Below are 23,756 nucleotides of genomic sequence, written 5' to 3' on the forward strand. Positions count from 1 at the left end.
GTTTGAAAATACGGAAAATGATTGCTGGCTTAATGAGGTTAAGCGTGTTAAGGGTTTTTTTTGGCAAAATGGTGCCGTTTCCGGTTTAGGGATAAACTCGGGATAAATGAGTAGGTAAAATATATTATTTTGGGTTTTAGTGAAGCAACATTACACTTGTATTTACCGTATACAACAAATTTTCGTAGCTCTAGCAAAACAATCTGAGCATACCGGGAAAGCGTACCTAATACGAGACTTTTCCAATGACCGAAACTATGAGTTGATATCAATAATGTCTTTCGGCCCAAAATTTCTTTGAAGGAGTTAGGAAATTCGTAAAACATCAAACAATCCAACTATACACAACTATTAATATACTTTGTAGATGTTACATAAATATTTATTAGGGTCCTTCTCCTCCGGAAGACCCGTCATTGATAGGGTGACTGTATTTTCTGAGACGGCGGGACTTTCCGGGCCGGAATGGGACTGTCCTATCTGTGACAGTCCATTTATATACCATATATATTATGTATGATGTAACTTCCTTTAGTTCCTAACACTATTTCTGTACGGATATGATGGTCGTTCTTGTCTACGTGACAGCGTGATAAAACGGTGTCCGTCACTTTCTTTCCCACGGTGTTAAACAGTGACAGTTTTTTTATCACGTGGATAAAGACGGATAAAGCTATCCATAATAGGCTGGCTGAACGGTATATAACTAACATTTTTTTTCGGCTTTTGTCAATAAGACATAGGTATAAAAAAAAAACGATTTTGAGTTTCTTACTATAAATAAACCAATAAGAAATATTATAATTGACCTATATCTACTATCTCCGAACCAGCGTATCGTCAAGATTACAAGGAGATTATTTCACTAGCCAAAGAAGTAGGATATAGGCTTGCTGGATAACCTCAAACAGCAACATAAATGTCTGTTTAACTTAGGTTTCCCAAAAACGAGATTTATTTAGGAACAGTATTATCACTCAAACCTTAACCTTATACCTTTGGATCCAGTTGAACAATGGCTGGTAGATTCAACTTTTTAATATTTTTATAACGATACATATATAACAAGTATAAAATATCAAAATTCAAAAATGTCGTCATCAAAAACGACGTGTAACATGTGCATCATATATTCAGTATCTGTTGAAGCGCGTAGTGACTGATTTAGTGATTTTCAGAGGGCCCTTGAACTTACGAAATAAATAAAAATTTATTAATCATTCTAGAACTAATATTAACGTCGATTACATTTGACGATTGATTTTATAATTACTACTGATTTAGGAAAGCTGGACGAAGCTAAAGTGATTTCTGGCCACCAAAATTAAAACTCATGGTCACTCGTAGGTCCATATCCAGAGGGGCGCATAAAACGGAATCGCCTGAATTGGCTGCGCAACGCGTGTAGTTTTCTGATCGGCCCAACTTCCATGCACAACGCATGCTTCAACTACTTTCAACCCTCTACGAGTGTTGGGAGACTTTGTGAGTTTGTTGGCGATCGCCAACGGGCTTTGAAGAGAAAACTTGAGACTTGGTTTAGGATGATCTGTGGTTCAGGGTTATATTTCGATATGAAGAGCATGATACGTTTTATTGTCAGCAGAGGGATTATGGTCATACTAAAATAAATTAACAATTAACATAATGTAATTATACATATATGAATAGGTTTTTATAAAAAATATGTGGCAAATTATGTGACATAGGGCGATATTTTAAGAGAAATATAAAAACCGCAGCTAAAATTTAACTGGTTTGAAGAGCTCCGCGTTCTGGACGGAATAAATACGAATTCACAATTTGTCCCGAAAAAATACGAAAATCCATACTTTTTCGTAACTCAGTGGAAGATTTTAGTGTTTTAGAGCATACGACGAAATTGCCAGTACATATATTGTACAGAATAGGGAACTCCTCATATCTATCCAACTAATTGTATCAAAATCTGACGAAAAAAAATCGATAACAGAATAAAAATCGGCCCACCTTCCCATGGTTGAAATTCAACCGTTGAATAGTGTTACCAAGTGTTATTTACTAAATAAAGCTTACCCAGCTTACAAAGAAAGCTTTAATTCAGTTAAGTAAGGTACATACCTAGCTCAAAATTGCTTCTGCACTTTAGGTTCCTTCCTTGAATCCCCACAAACGAAGAGAACAAAAGTCAGTTTAAATCTAAACTAGCGACTATTTTCTCTCTCATTGCTTTTCAATTTGTACCTCAATGCAGTTGCTAAGTCGAAGGTTATTTCGTTCACGGTATTGGTCCGTATTGAAACATACTCACTAAGCTTTATTCCTTTGTGTAGGGATGTACTTATTCGGGTTATTCATATCGATTGCTATAAATGTCGATTATTTATTATTTTAACAAAGTTGAAGCGAACTACGTTACATATTAGGCTCAATGTGACCTTAATACTTGAAAAACCGATTCCTGGACCAAAAAATTTTGTATTTTAAGAAAACACGGTTAGGGTTATCCTAATATTTCTGGTCTCCTACTGGGTTCTAAAAGGGTTCCCTTTTAGTAGGTACATTTTCTATCTTGATAAAAATTATATTCGTTAGTAATACAATCGCTAAAAAATATAAAAAAAAACCGATATTTTCAAACAGCACATGAATAAAAAAATTATCCAAATGACGAAGGCTGTGTTTCTGATCACAACGTATGGAATCATTCATTTTCATCATTTATACTTAATATACTTATTAATATCTACTTATAATCAATTGTTATTGGATGGCTCATAAATACGTTCACGCTCATAAAATAGTTTCATTTTATTCACACTTGTTACGAAATACTTATCGATAACATCATCCCATCCCTATTTAATAGACTAGAAAAACAGAGAAAGAAGCTGCCGTGTCGTGACTGAATTGTTTACTTTTCATGTTCCCGATATATTGACCTCGCTCTCCAGAAGGACGATTCTGATTAAACAATTTGTTGAGGTTTTGATCTTATCATACCATCTTGACACGATTCACAATGCATCTCACGCGCACCAATAAGGGCGTCCGTGGGGCATCCGCTAGCTGGCGCGGGTGTACGGAGTGAGCACACGCACACGGGTGCCATTATAGGTATAGGTAAAAAGTGTAACCGCGCCAGCTATTTAGCAGACGCCCTAATAAAATGCAAGTCTTTACGCCCGTGATTTCGTCTACGTAGATGTTGTTAAAAAACCGTTTCTATTTTCACCCTCCTAGAGATTGAATTTCCAAAAAAAATAATTTTAGGGGAGCTCAACAATATTTGAACAAATTGCAAGCTCCTACCTTCGTCAACGGCTTAGGCAGAGGCTGTGCGTTGTCTGTCTGTCTAAATAACGGAACTGTTTTGTGTATTATTTATTCAAAAGATATCGTGTTTTGTCTATTGGGTTCAAATTGGGTTAGGGTAACGGCACCAGTGGCCAGCCGGGTACCAGTGGTCAGCCTTTTGAGCCGTTTATTGGTCATAAATATCTGGTATATTCGTTTAAACAAATCGCGAGTACTCAAATAGGAGCTTTGATTCCTTATTGGTTAATACGTCACACGACAAGTGCGGTGAGGGAACGGGGGGAAGAAATATACTCGTTCATACAGGTGCTGTTTGTCGACGAGTGCAATAGTGTCATGTCGGCCATATTTTTTACTGCACGTGGTGTTCTCTTAACAGGCAAGAAAAACTATGTTTTAATGTTAAAAGTTATTGTTTTTGTTAATGATTGGTTTATTTATTAGTTTATCTATTAAATTGCATTTTATTTGAATGAAAATATCAATATTTCACTTATAAATTGAGGGGGCTGGCCACTGGATAACACTTTTTTCCAAAGAATCCAGTGCCCAGCCCCCCACGGCTGACCTTTGGGTTATTCGTTTATTTTATTATTTTCGAGCCAATGCGACCGTTAGGACCGTTAAATTTACATTTTCAAATTTAGTTAGGCATGCCCTAGTCAATTTAAAGTAAAACCCAGTAGTCAGCCGCATTTGAAATAACGTTTTAATGCGGCTGAGCACTGGGTTTCGCGGATCCAGTACTCAGCCATTGACCTTGCTTGGTACGTCGTCGCCAAAAATATGTCCACATTTTTAAACCCTATCTCATTGAAATAAGGTTCAAAGTGTATACATATTTTTGACGTTAACTATACATAACTATCATTTTGCTTTTTCCTGGTCGGTATATGACTTTGTTTATTAATGATAATTAGATCTGCATAGACTCGATTACTTATTTTTTACCGAATACCTACTAGGAACATAATTATATATTACCTGATTTACCTCATTAATTTTTGACGGATTAATTATTAGATAAGATAAGATAAGATAAGATATTATTTATTGTATAACTGTGTACAAAGATGTTGACATAATACAATTAGGAACCAACAGAAAATAAATATTGCGATTCTTAGTTTGCAAGAATAATGTTAGTTAATTAAGTACCTATGGCCAACAAATTTCGTGTCATAAGAATTGTATGTACCTATAAGATTTTTTATTTATTAAATAAGTAAACAAGTAGGTAAATAATACAAATGTATATGCAAAAAAATTATAAACTAAAATTAAAAACTACAACTAACTACAATAACAATAACTAAAATAGTTCTACATGACATAAAAGCTCTCCAAGGGGCCTCTACGTGTTGAATCTGTGTCCCCACGCAAGCCTATCAAAAAACCGGGATTATAGGCCCGTGAAATCCAAGGAGATACAAATAAACTAAAATAGTAATAAAAAATAGATATTTGTATAACATCGTTGATTTTGATATATGCAAAAAATTATAAACTAAAATTAAAAACTACAACTAACTACAATAACGATAACAAAAATTATAAAGAAAAAATAAATATTATAATATCGTTGATTTTGATATAAATATTAGTGATTTTGATCTAATTATTATGAATAGTTTGTATAGGCTGAGTACTGGGTACACAGAGGCTGCTTACTGGATTTTGGAGGCTGACTACTGGAGAAAAGTGCCATTTTTTGTTTAAACTTAATTAGAGATATTATAAAGAGGATTGTTATTTTTTAAAATATTTTGTTTTTAAACTATGATAAACAATTGATCTAACCATGTCATTTGTTTAATTATCCGACTAATGCTGTAGAAATGCCGAACGTTCAAACTTAAAAAAGTCGTTATAAGGCTGACTACTGGTGCCTTTACCCTATATGTAATGGGAAAATGTACTAACGGTCCCAATTTTAAGGTACCTATTTAAGTATAATCTAATTTAAGACGAATATTGCATCATGTTACCAACATTTTCCACCCTTCCTACAAAAAATCAAGTCAACTAATGTATATTCAAATAGTATAATTTGGCCGTCCGTACATATTTTACGGCATAAATATTAATGTCGGAGCCGTCTCAAATAACATATTCGCGACGTGTCGCGGTCACGTGACAACCGTCACAGTAATCTCCGTGTCGAAAAAATTTGAAGCTGCTACAACACTGGCCACAACTCTTTTCTCGGAAAGCAAAAATCGGGGTTGATGAGTGAACTCTTATTTCTGGTGATCTGATTGTGAATTCAAATACAGATTTGTTCCGGGCGTATAGTTCCAGATAAATCCATTGGCGCTATTAACAATACCAATAGAGTCTGTGTGGAAAGAGAAGAGTCGTGAAATTGAATGAGACAATCTAAAAAAAACTGTTTTTGTACAAGCTCCTTTTTAGAACTCTTCTTCTTCCTCGTGTTATCCCGGCATTTTTTGCCACGGCTCATGGGAGCCTGGGGTCCGCTTGACAACTAATCCCATGATTTGACGTAGGCACTAGTTTTTACGAAAGCGACTGCCATCTGACCCTCCTTTTTAGAACTCAGTTAATTATTTAGCCTATGTTACCCGGACGATAATAACAAACCGATTCCGACAAATTCCGATGCCTCATTTATCAAATCTGGCTATTGAGTTTCACTGCGACGGCAATTTTTTTTATAAGGTCTTAAACATACCTACATACATACTTATGATAAGTATGTATATGAACATACATAATACAGACTGCTAAAATTCTTTTCCTATAACGGTTACTGTGTTACTTTCTTGTAGCCTAAGGTTCGATTTTAATTGAATGCCTTATCTGGTCACCGTGATCAAAGGACACAATTATGATAAGAGATGATCCATTAATTAGTTGGTCTGTCGGGGAACATATCCATTGCAAATCGCAGGCAGGCTTCGCGATTAATATGGGCTGCGATAGCGATCGCGTACACTGCCCTCTCATGGTAAGAACCAGGGGTCTAGCAAAGATGACAATCATGGATAGCAAACGCAAATCGGATCTTCAATAGGGAATAGTATGCGAAATTCTGCGTAGGGGGCGACTTCCACAATCCGTCACAATCTATGGGTCTACCACAAACGAAGACAAATGAATTCCCTGCCGAGATTTTGTTTGTTTAAAGCTGCGGTCGGCAACCTGCGGGCCGCATGCGCCCCGTGAACCTGTCACTTGCGGCCCGCGAGCCTCCCTGGCTATTTTGTATGTAATATTGACAAACGACAATATCTGATAAAGTCATAAATATTAACAAAGTACGGCCCGCGTCAACTTCGTTAACTAACTATGTGGCCCTTGGCTGCTAAAAGGTTGCCGACCGCTGGTTTAAACCTAACTGGTATTCAAAAGTTGTTTTTTTTACATCTTCAATCATGTCAATAAATGAAATCTTATCAAAAAGTGTTGTAAATTCTATTCCATAAAGGTATGCAGTGTACACCGAATCACGGCAGTAGATTAGTGAGGGTATAAATTTAACTCACTACTCGGCTGGCGGCGGCAACATTAATAACCCGGCCATCTTGGATCGAGATTGCCAGCAAAATAATTTGTTTGCGTTTAATTGACTCATAGATTTTCTCGATCGGATTTACGCTTGAAATAAGATTTCCTCGCGGCTAATTTGTCTAGGGATTATTGAATTTGGAATATTTTATTTTTCTCTTTGTGATTGGGTTCTTTCATCTACAATGAAACACTACGCTTTACGTGCTGTATTTATATGCTTTAGTATTTAATTGATTAGGTAGAACAAATAGCAATTTTCATATCAAAGAATATTCAGAATATAATCCATCGAAGAAGATAAAATTGGAACGAAATTATTTAGGAGAGGCGCATAATTAAAATTGAAGAATTTACTGGTGTTTAACGGAAGAGGGATGATTTTTTTATTTTCAGGGCAAAATTTAGTGTCTAATTAAATTAGAATCCCAAGACGATCAGTCTTAATTTTGAGTAGAATGAAACCAAGAAATACTAATCGAATTTAAACTGTCGTGAGACATGCTAACATAAAACTAATTTTACGGCCGTCGTGAACGTTGCTTGCACTGTTAGTGTTAGTAGTTGAGAAAGGACACCTAGGCTCTCCGAAACATGTCGCACGAGTGACTAAAAACACGTTAGTTTAAACAGAAAAATTAGTTTAATATTTAGAAGTACCTCATGCAGTATCCCAGAAATGGAAATGGGCAGGACATTTGGCGAGATACCAAGACAAAAGACGGACTCTCCATGCAACCAGATGGCCAGAGGGCCTACCGCGAACCACGTTCGACGTGTTGCCTCTTTGTCGCACTTGTAAATTCGTACGTAAGTGTGACAGGGAGGCAACACGTCGAACGTGGTTCGCGGTAGGCCTTCAGGCCCCACGGGAAAAAGAAAGGCAGGAAAACCACGAAAAAGATGGGCTGACGACATTGTGGAGGCAGCGGGAAGGGACTGGATGGATACCGCTTAAAATAGAGTAACATGGCAAAGCTTGGAGGAGGCTTTTACCCTAACAGGGACCACAACAAATTAAAATAATAATCTTTAAGTAAATTGTAATAAAAAAAAAAAATTGTGGAAATAAAAGGCTATAATAATAATAATTATAATGGGTTCTAGCAGGCATTATACATGACATCAAACTTGTCTTAAAGGGACTCTGCGCTGTTGGCTTCGGCCCCACGCACGCCTCCCAAAAGTCCGGGACTCCATGGTCCCGAGATATGGTAAGACATACAAATAATAATAATAATCAAGAAATACCAAGCATATGTTGATTAGGGTTTTCCTAACTATTATATTATACAAAGTATCTAAAGTATTTACGAAGTAGGTCAAGTAAACCAAAACGAATCTATTCACAAGGTTATGAAAATCAGTTCCAGCACTTCATTTGCTATTGTTGCTTACTGTACATTGCTGTTTTGACTTCAGACATCAACATATCTAGTGGCTTGGCATGAATAACCAGTTTTCGCCTAAGTTATGTTAATGTGTGCTCTCTGCACGGCTTAGTTGCACTTAGCTGAATAGGAATGAAATAATCCTGCAGTGATACTTTGTCGGAATTTGGAACGTACATACCTGTGTTTGTTTGTATTATAATATATCGCAGATTAATAATAACATCTGGGCACACCTCGGACACTGACGATCAAATGTATGAAACAAACGCGTTCCTACGCACACAGCCTAAGCTCGTGTAGGTGAACCGCGTACCATGCTTGTGTGATTGAGATAAGACATTGTAGGGTAACTGCGAGGTAACCGAGAGCGGGTCTCAGCGGGTGGGCGGCACTTTCAACGGGAGGCAGGGAGCGTCCATACTGTATGCTAGTACTCTTTATTATACTGTGATCTGGGGGAAAATATATAACAACTCAAAAATGCGCGTTTTCCCAGAGATAATCGATTTTTCGCCCCTGAAAACCCTCATAGCAAATTTCATCATATAGGTGTACATATATACAAGAATTGCTGACGAATGATGATGACAATTACTGTCGTAAAGGGCAACGTTATGTTAGAATAATTATGTGGCGTATCTGATCTGCTAAAATATTATGCATTCTGTGTTTTACTCCCGTTCATTATGCAACTAATATTCATTCAGATTACATTGTTGCAGTGCATTAATACTAAATCATGATTTATTAGTATTCACATGAATAATGGTAATCCCTAGTGATCCTGTATCCTGCATGATTAAACCGAATAGAACTAAATCTACTAAATCGTAATTAAAATACATTTATTAAGTATAAAACTAATCGTAGTATTGCATTTAGGTAATACCGAAAGTTAATTAAGTTAATATAAACAGGTTACCAAATTTCACGATTTGAATACAATGAATATTAAATGTATATCACATAATTTGAAAGAGTACCTACCTACAGTCAGCAGCAGAAGTTGCTAAGCGGGCGAGGCGTTCATAATTACCTTGACGCGCTCTTATTCTCTTAACAATAAAGTCGCGTCAAGATTATTTTGAACACCTCGCCCGCTTAGCAACTATTGCTGCTGACTGTACCTAGTGTCTTAATGTACCTTAAGGTACCTATATGAAGATTACTTCTGTTTTGGAGAATGTATACAGGAGTAGGTATGTACAGCTTTTCCAACTTCTTTTAAGACAAATTGGATTTCAAATGATAGTTTTTTTCCACCATACCAGTTTGTATATAAAGGCTCTCTTTATTTTTTAAAAACTGATGGGAAACTTGCAGTTTATTCTCAAGAATGACAAAGTAATTAAATCAAAAATTGACTTGATTCTTACTGTTGGCTGGTGGAATTGACTTTTAAGTGATGATTTTGAATGAAAAAGATTTTATTTAACACACATTTCATTTTAATTAGGATCAGGCTTAAACAATTTCCCACAGAATGAAACGTATGTAATCGAGATTAAACTTAAATCAATAGCGACTAAAATTCAAGTGAGTGAAACCGTTGTCGCCTAAACAGTTTAGAATGAAACGTACATGAAATTAATAATTTAACTCAACGCAATAAACGCTAATCTACAAGACGACAAGGCCCATTGTATCATACAACAGCCTCTTGCAAGTTAGTTATGTACAACTAGTAAACACCTTTTTACAAGACGTCTTAGTCCTATTGGAGCTAATCTCGCTTTATTGCGTATTGAAGCATATTGTGTTATACAGAACTATAATAATTTAAACATTGCAAACCTGCACATGTGCACATTCTACATTTTTTCACGACTGCCCAAAAAAGGAGTGTGTATTTATTTTTATCCGGTTGAAAGACTGGTGCGAATTTAAGTACATTTATTTTAGAGAAACGAGAAGAAGAATGCCATTAGGTACCGTAAAATGTGCCTGCTTTGCTCCCAGCTCTAAAATTCGAAGTTTAATTTAAAATTTAAAAATATTCTATTGTTAGAGTGCGCGGAAAGAGAAGAGTCGTGAAATGTATGGGATCCAATACATTCTACAACTTTTCTCTTTCCGCACAGACTCTAAGGTAGGTACTTACATTGATATGCCGAGTGAAGTAGACCATCACTATTATCATAACACTTAAATAAGGCTGTGATATTCATTGGGGTTGCACAATTAAGTAGGCACATTTTACCGTAGCAAAAACATACAGGAAAAACAATACATTACAAAAATAGAAAAAAAACTACAAAAAATAGGTAAACATACTTCAAATAGTTCATTAAGCAAGTTAGCTTTTTTATCCCCAGTAGCGTGGACTAGCCACATAGATATCTGGACAGGTCTCGCTAGACACACTGTACTAATGGCGCCTTTGAGGCACTGACGAGACGACAAAAGACAACAAAGTAGTAGTTACAGTTGAGATGTATATTACCTTCGCCTTTTATAAAATAATAGTGAATTACATCCCTTATGAAGTATGAAAAGCGCAAGAAATTCCATTTCTATGGATCAGGCGGTGTGCTCTAGCGCTATGATGGATTTATAACGGTGCTGGTGTAGCCGCAGATGTCGAAGTTTTAAATAAGTCACTTGACGATTTGTCCTTAAATATGATAATACTTACATTGAAAAAATAAATACTTAACTTATTTAAGTAGAATGATTTCTTCTTAGGTATAAGGATCGCACATAATAAAATATTTTAGTGGATATGCCAAAACAGGCTGTCCTTTAAATCTGAGTATTCTTTACATTTTTATTCTAGCGCAGCCTTTGAGTGAGGCAAGGGTTTATGTTATGTAAATTTCTCACAACTCCGTAAGGGCCCTGGAGATACTTCCTAGAAAGGATCTTATTTGATGTCACTTACGTCTTGAAATAATCTAGTTGAGTCACATTAAAATTTTCTGAAGGCTCGTTAATGTTTTAAAAAGGTTTGTTTTGTTCTACGCTAGCTAGTCCAAGTTATATAGGCTCGTGAAGATCAGAAAGTCCAATGAGGCAATGACTCAGAGCGTTTATCAGAGATAGCAAACCTCTCTCAGTGACCGTGAGCCCGTTCTGATTTTAATTTCTAGTTCTGAAAATGTTGTGGATTGGATTTGACAGCTGTCAAAACGATTACATTACCTACTTTAAAATAAACGTGCCTAATATTACGCAACTTACTTTTTCATATTATTATTTTAAGATTGTGCCAAACTGAAACACTAAAATGAAAGAAAGTTTTATTTAATAAGTAGTTATTTTTTAGTTGCCGAATACGACAATTAGTCAAATAAGAGTATAATGCATGTAAAGCACACATTTTCTTTTTTTGCAACAGACTTAAATACTCCTTATATGATGCTTTACCGAAAAATATTCCGCCTATAAATTTCCAAACGCTTCTGGTTCTCATGGATCCTCCCATCACTGGAATTATTCTTAAACACATAGAAGAAAATAATATAAAACTTTAACGGCTTTACATTTGCTCTACACTCTATAACTATAACTCTTGTCATCTTATATCTATATATACACCTTATTTTTCTCCTTATGTTGGCATGCTTCCTAACTGTCTATAAATTGTGCATACGTCATGTGTTGTCTGTGTTGTCCATAACAATAAATGTCTTTTGTTTTAGGTTCCCAGCACAATTCCTATACCAAATCAAAATTTTTCACCGAACATTCTTATCGTGCGTTGTACGTCTTAAAACGTCGTCATTGGCAAAATCCCTCCTGACCCACAAGAGGGGAAAGCCATATTAAAAAAAAAGTGCCTAATATTACGCAACTTACTTTTTCATATTATTATTTTAAGATTGTGCCAAACTGAAACACTAAAATGAAAGAAAGTTTTATTTAATAAGTAGTTATTTTTTAGTTGCCGAATACGACAATTAGTCAAATAAGAGTATAATGCATGTAAAGCACACTTAACTTTAATATATGAAGTGTTCATCTGTAACTGGGGTACATCAATGTTTAAGATTGTTTGTATCTTATGTATGTAGGTATGTGTCCCATATAACAAATAAAATAAAACAATAACTTAATTACACAAAAACTGTTACGTTATAGCAAAATAGCAAGAATTCAAGCCCTTTTGTGTCTGAAGTTCGATATAATATCGAGTGGACTGGATTGCCGGAGTCAATTAGTCGCTACAATTAATCTCTTGGGCGATACATCACATTGTTGACTCGCGATCAGTCTCCTTAATCGAAGGATTATCGATTTGTTTTTAGTTGTGCGTGATATTGTTGGATAAATCGTGGTTTTAAGACTATAAGGCGGATCTAGAAACATAAAATAGTGATATAATAGTTAACGTTATCGTCTTTCTACGGATTAAATTTGGTGTCGTAGAAAAAGGTTACAACTAACTTAAAATAACTATATTTACATAGGTAAATTGGTATAAATACCAAAAAATCTAATAAAAAAGTTTTTTTTGGAAATCGATTCAAAGCTCTATAGGCAGGTTTTAACTTTTAAGGACGGCACTTCAATATCCTAGTTGCCATTCCGAACGATACTTACCCTGTATGTATTCCTAGTCACGTATTATGTTGGGGCACGAGATTGTGACGTAAGCGATAAAGGCAGCCCGTAGGAGACTTTCCTTGCCGGGGCGCATGTGGTTGAATGCTGATGGTGATAGCGACCTCATGGCGCTCCATTACAAGGTGAAGCCGTCATTTGGTGGTTTTAGACGGTAGTCCCACTACTAGTTAAACCCGGACCAGACGGCAAGTGTAAAAGCCCAACGTATAAAAAAGCGCAGCGTCTTTATGTGCACTAGCATCAAATAGATAGTGATAGACAAAATGACCACATATATCGTAACAAATCATTGTTCTTATGGGAGCTTCTGAAGCGTTGGTAGTTTTGGGGTAAGAGCGTTCGACTTTCCATCCGGTCGTTCAAACCCTGGCTCGGACCAATGAGTTTTTCGGAACTTAATATGTACTTACTTACGAGTACGATATATGTATAATTTGATATTCTACCAGTTACTTTTCGGTGAAGGAAAACAGAACAGAAAACAGGAAAACATTATAATAGTTCTCATAGAAATAATAATGTGGTCCAATATTCGCCACATAGGCCGTCACTATCTTTTTTGCTGCTGATTGTACCTGCTGTAATCTTGTTAACTGTGATCTATTATAGCGTGTCTGTATTGGACAGCGAAAAAATTGGATTCTAGTTATACGATTGCGAGCGTTTAGAATGAAATAATTGGAAATGTATATGTGCGGTAAGGAAGTTGCATATTTTGTCTTGCACTAGCATTTTCAAAAGGTTTGAATTTATATGAGCAATAGTTATTTTAATTTCGTATCAAGCATAAACATCTGCGAATGATGCTATTAAGCTTAGAAATAAATTAAAAGTGGAAAATTTTACTGTCTCGGATGGGACTTGAGCCCACGACCACTGGATCACCAGTACAACCATCAGAGCTACCAAGACTGTAACCAATGCAGCGAATATTTGCACCATATACGTGAGCCATAGGGAGGCTCTAGCGACATCTACCGTAAGAATGTTACACTTCTTAAACTTCTACCGGACAAACCGTTTCGGTAGTGAGCGTTTACTAGTTAAGAGCCCATCAAAGTGCACACTAGCGCCACTGCTAAATAATCGTGATTATTTAAATTTAACGAAATATATTTAATAATCTTTAATAGAAAAAAACCGACTTCTCTAACTACTAGCCTAACCCACTTAACGGTGCTTATACTTTATTTGGTAATATGTATACATTTTATGGTAATCATAGTGGTTGATTTAGTTTAGGTATCATAGTGGTTTTCCGGGTCAAGGTCCGGGTCTGGGTCCGAGTCCGAGTACGGGCCCGAGTCCGGAGTCCGGGGCCCAATCCAAGTCAAAATCGAAATTGAAAATCACAAAACGTGTACTATGCGTCGTTGAGGAGTTCTGTTCTGATCATCATCAGCAGTTCCACTTCATCAAATGCCACAGTTTTTAATGTAAATGCTTGATTTTCTGATGAAAATATATAAAATTCTATACGGATGCCTTTAAGATTTGAGAAGTTCCCTCGATTCCTCATGGATACCATGTTCAGGACTTGAGATTGACATAAATGTGCCTAAAAACCTAACTTGCTTAACAAACATAACGAAAAGGACAAATCGCCAAATGCGAGCTATACGTCGTTGAAGAGTTCCGTTATGATCATCATCAGCAGTTCCACTTCATCAAATGCGACAGTTTTTAATGAAAATGCTCGATTTTCTGATGAAAATACAAAAATCTCTATACGCATGCCTTTAAGATTGGAGGAGTTCCCTCGATTCCTCGTGGATCCCATCATCAGCACTCGAGCTTGACAAAAATGTAGCTTAAAAACTTAACTTGCTTAAAAAACATAACGAAGAGGACAAATCGTCAGACGTGTGCTATGCATCGTTGAAGAGTTCCGTTCTGATCATCATCAGCAGTTCCACTTCATCAAATGTCACCTTTTTGAATGTATATGCTTGATTTGTTGATAAAAATACAAAAATCACTATATGTGTGCCTTTAAGATTTGAGGAGTTCCCTCGATTCCTCATGGATCCCATCATCAGAACTGGGTTTTGACAAAAACGGGACCAATCTGTATGCATATACATACAATCAAAAAAATAATTTTCAAAATCGGTCCAGTAATGACGGAGATGGAGTAACAAACATAAAAAAAAAAAAAAAAAATAAAAAAAAAAAAAAAAAAAACATACAACCGAATTGATAACCTCCTCCTTTTAGATTTGGAAGTCGGTTAAAAAAGGGGGCCGCTACGGACTGTATCTTGTATTAAAGTAGCTTTTAAATACATCAAACTAGTTTCCATGTTGCTGGATTCGTCAATTCAATTCAATATCTTTAATGTCAAAAACACATGTCAAAATATACAATACAAATTTAAAATAAAATTAAAATTAAAAAATACATGACTTACACTAAATTAAAATGTAATATATACAAAATGTCAAAACAGTACCTACCTAATATATAATATATACAAATGTCAATTAAGACCATCAAACAAAAAAATCAAATGTCTATTATAATATAAAGGAAATCATTTTACATTAAAACTATAAAAATCTTTCACCGTGTAAAACGCCTGGTCAATCAAAAAATTCTTTAACATTTAACAAATAATCCATCCGTGCCAATCCATGCGTTCAAAGTTTTTAACGGCCGTTTTTGTTTTGAGTTTATAGATTGACGAATCCAGCAACATAGAAACTAGATGTATTCAAAAGGTACTTTAATACAAGATACAGTCCGTAGCGGCCCCTTTTTTTAAATATCTTTCGTTTAAATTGAAATAATCACGATTATTTAGCAGTGGCGCTAGTGTGCACGTTGATGGGCTCTTAACAGGTATTTTACCGGTGTGTGCTTTGGCATTGGTGTGCAGTGATTGTCTCTTATGAACGCCTGCTTAACTTATAACATAACATTATTTTAGGATGCAAAATTGGAAATTCAGACAACCTCTCCTACAATTTACTTCTCCAAGATTCCAAAGTACCTAAGTACGTCCCAGAGTTTTGAATGGATAAAGTTGACATAAGACGTCTAAGTGCGTACACCTGCAGCCTTTTTTCGGAGTTCTCTGTAAGCTATCGTAGTTTGACGACCCAAAAACCTCATTTAAAGTACCCGAACACGCCCCGGCGAAGTTCGGGACAAATTACACCACGTAATCCTTCGTGCCATTGCAGCCATTGTATCGACTTCGCCCGAATATCGATTCGGAGTTTTTAGTCATTGGGGTTCAGTATAGATTAGTTAAGATTTGGGCAAGACGATGGCAGTGCAGGACAGAGTGCTGCCGGCCTAGCCAAGCTGACAATCGCTATCGCTTCGACAACGAAACGCTTTGTGTCTCTCTATGACTCTATCTCTTCCATATTAGTGCGACAGTGACAGCTGCGTTTCGATCGCTACGGAGCGTAAGCGATAGACACGTTGGCTACGCGGGCTGTAAAGGGGCCCACTGACACAGAATAAGTAATAGTACGAGTATTATCATACCTACAGAACGGACACGCACCGCCCCGCCCCGACTCGGACTACCTCTCCCGTCAACTGAGTTCCGACGGACTTTCGACATACTCTCAGAGGGCCTACCGTGAACCACATTCGACGTGTTACCTCCCTGTCACACTTACGTACGAATTTACAAGTCCGACAGAGAGGCAACACGTCGAACGTGGTTCGCGGTAGGCGCTCAGTTCGGCTAGCGACGCCGCGACGCGATGACGCAACGTTCAAAATGCCGGTGTATTGTGCGATGTATGGTTGTTTGTCAAATTCACAAAATAAAGAAAGATGTTTTTTCCGCTTTCCAAAAGAAGAAAGCAGGTAAGTAAATAAATTACCTACCATGTACGACGTTGTTGTACCGTTGCGAATACGTTCTAGTTTTGGTAGTTTGAATTCTTTACGAGTACAACGATAACGCACCGTGAACTCAAAAACATGTAAATCCAACGCGGCGAGCGGCTCGTCGTGTCAGTTCGGCCGGCCTCGGCATGCTTCGGCTTCGCCTTCCCCGCACGCCGCCAGCCCTAAGCGACTCACTCACACACAATGACGCGTGTACAAACATGCCGTTCACACATATACACGCAAACGAGTTTTGATGTATGGCGTGTCCGCCCTGTGCCACTGATTAACAGTCCGCCGGACGGTATCGGTCTGTCAGTTGTTCGAAACTGTCAACTTTTGTTCTAACTGACAGACCGATACCAGACCGATACCGTCTGGCGGACTGTTAATCAGTGGACCCGTAGAAACAGAATAGATAAAACCACAAATATAGAATGAAGATAATTGGTGTGCAAAAGGGAAGCGATCACCTAAGTAGGTATAGTTTATAAATTTATATAATATAAGTGCAAACAAATAGGCAACGAAAAGAAACCATTGATTTCTGTAGCGTCCTAAAGTGTTCGCTTTTATGTACCAAAACGCAAGGCTAGCGGATTAGAAAATAAGAAAAGCTGCATTCAGAAGAGGTACCTATATCCTACAGAGTGTGGTTAGGTATATCTTGGAATGCCGTACGCTGCACGCTAGGGTGTTTCACTTTTGTATGGAGAAAAAAAAGTTGTGATATTTTTCCTGACTTTGCTCACTAATCGAGTCTCCCCACTGTAAAAACTATCTATTTCAATTTTCATAATAATCGATTAACGTTTAACGTTTATGAACTGATGCTAAAATGTAATGAAAAAACTGAATTTTGCGTCTAAAACACGATAAAACCACTTTTCCTTTGGAAACAGGTGGAAAAACTGAATAATCTTAATTAGAACATTTACCAAGTAACCAAAATCCATGTTAACTACTAACTTTAAAATTGATTTATATGTAGAAGGTTCAGTATCACACTACTCACGGCTTTGATGGTAGCCGCTTAAACCATTTTCTACTCTCCGATGTAGAGTCGTTGGTTGTTTGAGAAAACTTTGTTGATGTTGTGCAACCTCTAAATATTCACCAATTTTAATTTTTTTTGGTATATAATATTTTTTAATCAGGAAGAACCAGAATTCGAGCAAAGTCAGATGAAAATCGAAAATTCGGAAAAATTAAACACCCTACTGCACGCTGTTACAAAAGCAAATAAGTCCTGAATTAAACACTGCCAATTACACTTAACATCATTCCGATTCGCGCTTATTATAGCGCGAAAGTGTGGCAAGTGCAAACGCGCACTTGAGCGCGAGATATTCCGCCCCATCTCACAGAAGGTTTTGGGGCTATGTAGAATAGGTGCATATGAAATTGGACAAGTATTTGATGCCAAGTACACTACAATGCAAGAAAAAATAATCAATTCGACTTTAACTAACGGAACCCGAGCGTCACGAATGTCTTCCCAACCCGCCTGCCGTGCAAACTTTACTTTTATACCCGTAAAAACGCTATCGATCTATTCTTTCTTTTTATTATTGAGCATCGGCAAGTCAGTGTGCCGTGCCAGCTAGTATTTGCCGGTGTTTTGGCGGTTTGAAAGTTCTCTTTGTTCGATTTTTAAATCACAGGACACATTAATGTAAGTAGAGTTTTACATTTCCAGGAAAGTATTTTTTTTAAATATTTTTGACATATGTCTTTCAAGTGTTATTGAAATTAGATTAGGTACTAAGGCCCACTTGCACCAATAACCCGGGGTTAAGCGATTAAACTATTAACCAAGTGTCAAATTGTACTGGTAACCATGGTAACTCCAGGTTAAACCGGTTAAACCCGGGTTAGTGAAATGGTACAATTGGGCCTTAGTGGTTGCCAAATATAATAATTTAAATTATTAAACAAATTCTTTACCTGGTAGACTAGAATCTCAAAAGTGTTTGAACTACGTAATAAGTAGGTATCTCATTGTTCATCAACTCAACTTACCTAGTTATTTCATTGTAAAATTATATTTGAATTTTTACTTTAAATGACCTACGGTAGAAGTAGAATAATTTACTCAAGTGTTAGCCCGACACCTAGTTTGCATTGCAATCAACGCATTTCATCTCCAATTCTCGGGTGTCCACACACTATGTATTAGTGGTAAGAAACTTTATAAGAAAGGGTCACCCCATGCGGCACACCAAGAAAATATTAATCTCAAAAAAAATATTAACTTGTAAGATTATAAATACATGTAAAATATACGAGAAAAATGGGTCACTGTAAATTATTGTTCCAAAATATTAAATACTAAATTAACTAGGTATGTAACTACATAGACTTTGCATTAAGTAATATCGGTGACAGAAAAACGAAAGATAATAAGAATAAAAGAAAGTGGTGTATTAAATTAATATTTAGTCCAATTACCAGTTAAAACTTAACCACTTAAAATGTTTTACTCTCTCTCAAGTCTTTAGAAGTTAGTGCGAATCGGAAACGGAAATCGGACTTTTTCTTTCGTGTTTCGCAAATGGCGTGACGGAAGTGAGTGCTTCCGCCGTCGAATTAAAACTTTTGCGGCTAGTAAAGACTTTATAAAAAGGCGTTAAATTACCAAGTTCAGTTAGTTCATGCAAACGGCTACCTAATTTAGAAAACAGAAACAATTTTACCATTTTTACCTGCTAATTTATATTTACCATCTGATTTTCAATAATACATACTCAAACATGCTGGTTAAAATCACTTTTATAGTTTTCATGGTGGCGATGAAAATAATAATTAAAATATGGGTTTTAGAAGCCAAACATTGGCAAGTTGACCTATCTCCATCACTGTCACTCGTTGTTATGATCTTGCGAAAAAAATGAGGATAGCCGAGCTTCGAAAAATTCATTTCGCGGTTATTGACCTCACTAGTCAAACCGCCTACACATTTTAGACCCAAAAAAGATTGATTTATTCCTTTAGCATCGAAGTAAAAATTATATTTACTCGTAGCTTTTGTCATGGTGTTACGCCTAACTTTTCATTGCTTCCACCAGTTCCACGGGTTCCACCTATGCACTTATGTCGTTATTCATAAACGTCTGTCAAATTTTACACATCGTTGATACTTGATAATCGTGTGTCCCTATGCGTCATGTTGACATTTCTGTTTGCTAGAAAGAGACAAAATTTAACAGGGCTGAACTTTACTTAATACTGAGTGGTTGAGACAGTCCGTTAATATCTCGAAGCATGGCCACCGAGCCGGAAGTAGCGCCGGAACCGGCAGGTGTGTTCTGATTAAACGCCGAACTGGGCAGCGATTGTTCACGTTTACATAAGCGATCTTAGGGTTGTAAAGTGAAACTATAATATTCCTGACAACATATTACCAAAACAACCTACGTAATTTAGACGAGTTAATTGTTGCCCAGCAAGCTTTGGTGTCAACATAGAAGGTAGGATCCTATAGAAGTGGCATACGCGTGCCTCCGTGAGGGACAAAACATAGGCAATGCGACACTATGATTGGTCGAATTTATTTGTTGCCCACCATAACCCATACTAATTTATGGTGGGGAATAAAAAAAATGTGAGACTGTGACAAGGACAAACAATAATAGTGCTTTCGCTGCTACTCCTACTGAAAGATACATAAGACTATCCCGTTCGCTCATTTCCCCCACCCATCATGCCTTATCCAGTTAAAATACTAGATTCACGGGTGTCAACCATAGGTGTCAACCGTGTTGTCTGTGTTGACGTGGCACTGAGTACATTTTAGTAGTACTTAGGCCAAATTAGGCACAAATAATAAAAAGTGTGACCAAAGTAAATATAACCACTATACGTTTCAAGTGAGACTATGACAAGGACAAACATTAATAGTGCCTTTTCTGCTAAACCCACCGAAAGTTCCATAAGACCATCTCTTTCGGTCTTCTCCCCCCTTTCCCTTGTCACCTCTATATAACTGTTCCTTTGAGCAACGATATGACCTCCCAAACTTCATAGAATACATTTTATTTCCGATGGCTTAAGATCACTAAATCTGGATCACATGCGACCGGTTCGGTGCACTCGATAATTAGCACCGTGCTTGATTATGCTTGTTAGTCCATTCCGAATTCCGATCATTATGCTCCTATCTTAATTGGGACGTACTTCATTAGCATGGACATATCGGCTAAAAGACGTCACTTCATTAACATATCGGCGAAAAGACGTCTACTATCAAGTACTTGACAATACAGGGTGATTCATGAGACGTGAGCAGGATCAAGCCTACGCATACACAAAGTTATAAAATATAAACAACTGTTTCGTACCAGTATTTGTGAGATTAACTTTAATTTAGCCGACATGAAAATCGTACATCGACAAACGATTAACGAACAGAAAAAATGTATCATCTCATCTGCCATAGATGCTAAAAAAAGTCACGAAACTAATTCCATACATAATTTAAGTATAGGTAAGGCTAGGCCGTAGGCTCCGGTCTGTCCTTGATGAGTTTTGTTAGGGTTAGGTTGGTAAAGTGATAATGATAAAGTTACTTTCCCTATTTATGGAAACAGATGCTAACTATAATATCGTCTATTATTCTATGGTAAGCAGTAAGCGCTAAAGTTCTTTTCCATGAGTCGAAAACATTAGAGTTAGACCAAAATAAGTCTGCTACGATTTTGATAGCACACGCAGTGCAAGTGTTATTTTAAACGTCAAACTTCTATGAAATTATGACGTATAAGCATGGTATAGGTAAGCGAGCGTATAAGTAACGCTTGCACTGCGTAGGTATATGCTGTCAAAATAGTTGCATACTTTCCTTGGTCTATCTTCTAGTAATACCTACATAGTGTACCTTACGATATTTAAAACCTTCATGTACGTTTTACTTTCAAACTCGTAATGACATTGATTTATCAATCGACATAGACTAACGTCACCGTCAAACGCCACGTCGACTTTCATCCAAGTTTTGTGATTAAATATAATTTTATAAGTTTATTTACAGTAATTTGTTAGCAATGTATTGTAACTAACTTCTTAATATTTTAAACAGTATCTGTGGGTGTATACGGAGCGTTTTCAGTTTAATTTCCGACCTACCGACCAGTTTAATTTAAGACCGATCGTGTTATAGACAAAGGTAGGTGACTAGCAAAAATATTTATTGATGGTTACTATTTAGTTACATCCATTGCAATCAATCATATTTTTGTTACTAGTTAATAATTAGAAATTATCTGATATATGATGAATTTGACTTCCACACCACATTTCATGCTGCAAATGGCACTGATGGGCTTACTGTACTGTGAGAGATGTATTACATATTATCAGATATTTGTGCAATATTCAGGTATAAGACCTGACTCAGGACTCTAAGGAGACAAACCTGTGAAATTGCCTTTGCCAGCTTAGATTCGCATTAACTGTCGTTAGAGTTCCTCTGCCATATTTGATTTATTGCTTTATGTAAGTACAAACAGTTAAACTATTGCCAACGGCTAAGTCAATGTAACTATACCATTACCGGTTAACCGCATCGCAATCACTGATCCCGAATATGTGCGGTTACCCGGACCGGTATGCCCGTGTAGTTCTCCGTAGCAAACTACACCGATCAGCCGTAAAGCAATGCTATTTATTGGTAAATCGCCCGGCTTTTGTAGGGAAAATATACAAGAAAGTTATAACTTTCTATAGGAAGGTATGATTTAAATTTAGAATACTACGAGTATTTAGTATAATTCACGTGGTTTATATCGGAATAGTCTTCTATCACTCAGTACTTTCTTCATTTCATGCTTTTACGTGGTTTATGGTTTAAATGTCATAAAAACTGATACAACTTTCCTCCACGCTTACTCAACTTTGGTGTGATATCGGTTTAACCCGTGGAGCGCCCTAACAAGACACGTGTGCTAGTAACTAGTATAGGAGTTCCATACTACGGTAATTCTGGGGCGCTCCAGGGGTTAAAAGGTATTTTCAGGGCAGAATAAACGCAACAGCACGGTATATACATGAATATTGAGGAAGCAATACCTATTGCCAACGGCAACTTCGAGTTCCACGTACCGGTTAATCGCATGGCAGTCACTGATCTCGAATATGTCCGGTTGTCTGAATCAATATACAATATGCCCGTTTAGTTCTGCAACGATCAAACGTAAAGCAATGCTATTGGTAAATCGCTTTTGTAGGCATATTTTTGAACAAAACAAAAACTATTAGAAAGTGATATGCGGGGGAAATTCAAAATATGCCTAGTACTACTACTAAATATGCCTAGGGTAAATCGTCTATAGCTGCCATCTTTCAATAAATGGACACCATAATACTTAAATGGTTCAAATAAGAATTCTATTTATTTATTAACACAATTCTAGTAAACCAAATAACATTAAGTTATGATTTACTTTGATCGTGTGAAAGTTAAACAAAATCTCTTTTAGTATAAGGTGTCCAGTTGTATCAAGGTGGCCAGTAATCATCATTTAAAGTGGGGTAGGTGAAAGTGTCTTATTGAAATTAATTATTAATTATTCATCTTACTTGAATAATTAATAATTAACAGTTTTCCTCATTTAATTAATCCTGAATATGTCCGGTTAGGTACCTACCCGTTTAGTTCCATAGCTTGTTGCACCGATCAACCAAGCACTGCTATTAGTAAATCACTTGAGCCATGATTTTGTAAATGTTGTGTTACATACAACAATACAACAATATCCTATACTCTTATTCGAAATTCTTAACCCAGTTCTATTGAGTAAGGCTCTTCTGCTATTTATATCTGTTTTAATATCCGTCTAAGGAAAACGCGATCCCATAAGTACGATGTTAAATTGAGTCATCATCTTCCTAGGATTGCCTCGGCATTTTGCTACAGCTTAAATTAGGATTAAGAATTGCCTTGGATTAAGTTTCAATTTGATATCGGTGGGGTGAGCTTAAGAGTGTCAGGTGTTTGTAGGTACCTACTTTTCTTTCGCTTGTTCCATTTCCATTATAGTAAAAAAATGCGGGTTGGGGTCGAAACGCTTCAGTTAACATTTTCATTTAAAGTTATGTTATCTACACATATATCTGTCA

The sequence above is a fragment of the Cydia amplana genome, chromosome 2 (genome assembly GCF_948474715.1).
Source record: "Cydia amplana chromosome 2, ilCydAmpl1.1, whole genome shotgun sequence".
NCBI classification, from domain to species: Eukaryota; Metazoa; Arthropoda; class Insecta; order Lepidoptera; family Tortricidae; genus Cydia; species Cydia amplana.